Genomic DNA, 6,000 nt, shown 5'->3' with positions numbered 1-6,000 from the left:
GTTTATACGCTCCTACTGCTAGGGCAGGAATACCAACTAAGGTATTCTAAGGTATTTAAAACCTCAAATTCTGCTTTAGACAATAGATTAACCAAATCATCACAATCATTATCTAAGTTTATAGCCCTTTTATGTAATTGTTGAGCTGGACGATGACCTATTAAATCCTGAAGAGAGGGGAGAAATGCTGTTAATCTGCTTAAACAAAAATGAGTTCCATGAAACATATTACTTGAAATACAGTTAGATGTTTAAGAACACCATGAAAAGAACAGATCCCAGTATGCTTCCCATATCTACATCTTGGTGAAAACAAATTTCAGAAGAACTAACAATTTCTGCTAAGGGAAACCAAAAGTTATAATGACTGCAAGAAACCAAAGATGGAACAGTTTTATGTACAGGGCACCACCAACAAACAGGAATACAACACAGAAATAACACAATAATGGCCAGCATACTTGTGAAAATTTGGATAAGTTTTATAAAGAGAGGTGTAACCAAAATTTTCAGGACACATTCTAAACCCATCTGGCCTAGCAATTGTTGAACAGATTTGGTTAAAATATTTATATCTCCCATGTCACTAGATAATTAGAAGATCAGGGGCCCCTAGGGCCTCTTGTCCTTTTTGGAGTTTTTTTCTTTGAATCAGAGTCCACTCCATCCAGGATCAAATGGAATTTGGTAATCAGAGTGTGAATTACTTGATGCCAACTCATGATGATTGATGGGTCTCACACACCTGGAATCCAGACAGGAAATGTAGAAGTAGAGGAGCAGCATATTTCTTCCTCATGTAATCAAAGGTAAAGGATTTTCCATGTAGGGCTTTGTGGAATTCTGTAATTTACATAAATATTTGGTAGTGGTTCCTTAGAGGCGAAGTGTCTGTCCAAGGCAGAGGAGCAGTTATGTGTATTATCTCACATTCTACATTAACAGAATTCACTGTGAACAAGGCAATATTGAGAGCATTATTAACATGAGTGAGGTTAGGTCCCCTTTATTAGATTTTTTAAAAGGCACATTTTAAGTGTGTGGTGTGCATGTTCAACTAATTTCTGTTCAGTAGGATTGTGGGGAATTCCACAGACTAAAATTATATTTTATTGATTACAAAAATGAGCAAAGGTGCTAGAAGTATAAGCATGGGAATTGTCAGTTTTTAAATGATGAGGTTTACCTTGGTGGCAATGAAGAGGAGCACAAGATAGATATAGGCTGAGACCTTCTCTGAACAATGTGCATTAGAGGATGTATCTATGGTCACATGTAAGAAAGAGTAGGGGTAGAAAGGAGAAAATGAGTTACATCCACTTGCCAAAGTCCATTAGAATCTTAACCTTGAGGGTTTATGGTTTCTCAAGTAGAACAAAAGGGTATGAAATGAGATAAATTATTAATGATGAAACAGGTCTGTTGAGAGGAAATAGAAAAGGCTTTTATTAAAGAATGAGCATTTTGATGAAAAAAAATGTGTGACTCCACAGCATCTGAAAAGAGTGATTGGTTCAGGAATCTTAGTGTGGCTACTTATGTGAGCAAGAAATATTGGAGCTGTCTGATCCTGTAAAAGATATTGAAGAGTGATAAACAAGCATAACAAATGAAGAGTCCAAATAAGGTGACAAAATTGCAGAGAAAATATGAGGCATCAGTTTGGCTATATACTGAGAATCTGTAATGACGTTTAAGGCAATGGAAAACATACAAAGAGCTAAAGTAATTGCAGTTAATTTGCCCCCCTGAGGAGAAGATTGAGGCAATGTGCAACAATCTGTCCTTTTTTTATTAATGAATATAAATATTTCACCCCATTGTTTTCCTCCATCAATATAGACAGTAATCCCATTGGAAATCAAAATAGAGAATATTATACAAGGAGCATGAAAAACTTGACACAGTAAGGAAAGGTGTTCATCCAAAAGTGCATGGAAAGCAACAGAAGCTAAAAAATCAGTTAAGATAGCTTGACAAAGAAAATTGTATATATTGTAAATGTAAAATCTTTCCATATAATAAAATACATGAACATCTGTTCCTATAAGATCAAACATAAGAGACAGATGTAAGTGATAAAATGCAATTGCAACAATCTGAGATCAATTGAGCATACATATCAGCATAAGGGAGAACATTTCTTCCTGAAAATTGAGGAGAGTATAACCACACTATTATACTCAAGCCTTGATTATAAATGATAACAACTGCAGTGAAGGCATAAGCCTTTCCAGTAAAGATTATTAGAGACAAAGGAACATTGAGTGTTGGGAGTCTATCTATAAGGACTGTAGATAATTTCTCAGTAACACACCAAAGAGCTGTAGGCAGTGCAGAAGATAATTGGAAAAAGCTAGTGGGATTATGTTGTTTTTTTAACATCTGAAAAAAGGATGACAACATATCAGTAGTTAAAGGAATAAGTGGTTGGACCCAATTTAAATGCTCTAAAAATTGATGCAAATGAACTAAGGGAAATGTGGAAGGACAAGTCAATTTTGGAATATGAGTAACATTGCAGTATTTTGTGTCCCAAATAGTTAATTGGATTTTTTCTGTGGCTATGTGGAGGCCAGGTTGTAATACAATGTGTTGCAATTTAGTTAAAGAATCTTCTGTTAAGTATTGGCCCAACAATGAAAATATCATCCATATAATGATAAACAAGAATAAGTGGGAATAATTGTCAGAAAGGCTGAAGAGCCTTATTCACAAAATGTTGACATACTGTTGGGCTATTTAACATACCTTGAGGAAGAAATGTCCATTGATATCTATCAACAGGCTTATGATAATTGAATACAGGAACTGTGAATGCAAATTTACCTCAATCATCAGAAAAGATAGGAGTAGTAAAAAAAAAATATTTTATGTCTATTACATAGAAGGAAATATCCTGAGGGATTAGAGTTAGGCAATCCATATTGAAGTGAACCCATAGGTTGTACACATTTATTAATTTATATTAAATTTTATAATAATCTTCCTTTCCCTGATTTATTCTTTATGACAAAAATGGGTGTAATTCCATGGATTGGTGTAGATTTCAATATGTCCTAATTATAACTGTTCTTGAATGAGGACCTCCAGGATTTCCAACTTTTCTTTAGACAATGGCCATTTTTTCTATCAAGACAGGAGTGGTAACCTCTCATTTTCATGTCAAGGGAGTCAGAACCACAGAGGTCCCTACAGAAAAGGCAATTTGACAGACATTTGCAATTGTGTATGTACAGTTGAATATGAGTAATAACTTGCTGTGGGTTGGAAGGGGCAGAGGATTGTAACCATAGAGAACATTTAGACACTTGTACATTATTGCCTCCTATGCCCCAGGGTGGCCCCTCATAAGGGCCATACATGAGGCCATATTGAGAGAGATAAATTTTCAACATTGATAGAGCTGTTTACTGGTTACAAGTCCTGCTTCCTCAGGTGTTGGAGCATAACACCAGAGAAGCATGCCAAGGCAAGCATAGAATAGAAAGTAAGAAGCTTTATTAAAGAAAAGTAAAAGCAGACTTCTCCTGGGTGGAAGAAGGGGACCCAAAAGCGGAATCCATGGAACTGAGCAAATCTTGTCATTTTTATAGGTTTTTTTCTCCCATTCTTTCCCGCTCATCTCTTTCCTTCCTTTCCACGTAATTAGGCCCAGTTTTGCATAACGTGAGAAGTGATGGGCAGGATGAGGGCCAAGGTGATTCAGGCAGGTAAGGGCCCAGGGTGCATTAATTAGCATATCCTTGCCTGTTGTCCCTGACCAGGGCAGGTTAATTTGGTAATCAATGAGCTCTGCAGGTCCTTGACATTCCATTCTCCCAGGCAGTCTCCAACTTCCAGAGGCAGATGGCTTTAATGGGCCCCATTTCCAAGATCTGACCCACTCCCCTATTTCTACACTAACTGCCTGTCCCCAATTCTGGCTTCAACATCAGCACTGGTTTCCAATAACCCTGTGATTGACTGCTCATTTAAAAAAAAGGGTTAACTTTGGTCTAGTTTCAGTAATAGGTAAACATGCTGTGATGATAGTGGAAACAAATCCTGCATTTCCCTTTCATTATAAACTTCCCCAGAGAGACTTGACATGAGCATCCTCAGTAGTAATCATATCTATCCATGCATTCCCTCTAGTAGCATGAAAGGATTTGTGGGAAGAGTTTCTGTTTGAATCTGAAACATTTGTGAAATAGACATATGCATCTACAGGTGAAAAGGGTTTCCCCTTCTTTGTCCCTGGGTCAGAGGATGACTCATAATTGGTTTTTTTGACATGTCTGCTTCTGTGGCATGAGAATACTTTATGAATATGCTGCTTCTGAGTAGTATCAGTAGTATTGGTACTGAGCAGTATCTATAACTTGTATAACATCTGTGATATGCATAGTGTTTTTAACCTGTATAGACTCTGTAATCTAACTTCTTTGGCCTGAGTAGCCTATATGACTTATGCTGTAGTTATAGCCTGAGTAGCCTTGATAACTTCAAAGGTCACACTATGAGCTGAGTAGTAGCTATGACCTGAGCAACTTAAATAACCTTAGTAGCCCTATGAGTTGCATAACTTCCAGACCAACATAACTTCTATTACTTGCATAGCTTCTATGACTTGCATATCCTCTTTTGTCTGAATGATCTCTATTACCTGCACACCCTCTTGATCTGAGGATCTTTTGTTCTATGAAGATTTATGTCCTGAGTGTACTTTATTACTAATACCTTTTATATCTGCATATATTTTATAACATCAGGAGCCTATGAGACTAGAGTATCATCTGTGACCTTAATGGCCTAAATTAACTTAGAAGCTACTATTCGATGTGTTGCCTGTGAAAGAATGGACTTTTTATAAGCTGTCTGTTTTATCTCAACTCCCTAAGATCTCCCTCCCAGTGATGGGAACAAAGTCCTTAAAGTTGTTCCAGGATATAAGATTACCAGAAACTGTTGACCAGAATCTACACCCTGTTGTAAAACATTATGAAACATGTTGTATGTTATCAGCAAACCCAGACCCCCTTTGGAATTTCCTGGAGGCTTTGTTCCCCTTTTCCCTTCTGTATGCAACCCCTCCTGATGTGTGGTTTCTGCCTTTATAAACCTGTAAGATTTTCTGCTAGGGAATTGACTCCTTGACTCCTGCGTGAGTCATGAGTTGGGTCCCAGCGCACTGGAATAAAAGCCTCTTGCTGTTTGGACCAAGTGATGCCTCCTGTGGTTGATTGGGGTTGCCATCCATCCGTGGGACAGAGTTAGGATCTCCTTTTTGGGGGTTTTACACCTGTATGGTCCTATTTACCTCTATTTTCTAAAAGACATCTATAACCTGTATATCCTCTACAACTTGAATTGCCCCCATAACCTGAGTAGCCTCTATTGCCTGCATACTTATTATGACCTGAGGGATCTCTATGAACTGCGTAACCTCTTTGAAAATCTCAACCTGTATGACCCACATAGCATCTAGGGCTTGCAAGGCTTACATTGTCTGAATAGTCTCTTTGACCTATAGAACCTTGAAAATCCTTTGATGACCTCAGTTGACTCTATGAACTGTGTAAACAGAATAAACTGTGTAACCCTTACGTCCTGAACAGCCTAAAGGACCTGACCTGTATAAACTCCATGGCATGCATTACCTCTATGAAGAGAATATCATACATTCCCTGTGCCTCTGTCATTTGTATCATCTATTATCTCTGTAACATCTATTATGTGTGTATTCTTTATGGTCTTTCTAGCTTCTATGGCCCCAATATTTTCTATGACTTATACAACTCTAAGAATTGTTCAGACATTGCAGCCCAAATCATTTCTTTATTATGGCATGGATATTGCTGGCATTTTTTAGCCAAGTTTGTTGTGATATTCAGGAGCAGAAAGCAGAACAGAAAGATTTAAAAAATTGGGACTTGAAAGATTAGAGTAAAGCTAGGGCTAAGGAATTCACAGTTGTTAAAGACATTACTTCCCCTAAAGAAGTGCTAAAGACTTTGC

This window comes from Sciurus vulgaris (genome assembly GCF_902686455.1).
Source record: "Sciurus vulgaris genome assembly, chromosome: 13".
NCBI lineage: Eukaryota > Metazoa > Chordata > Mammalia > Rodentia > Sciuridae > Sciurus > Sciurus vulgaris.
This window is presented reverse-complemented; position numbering follows the sequence as displayed.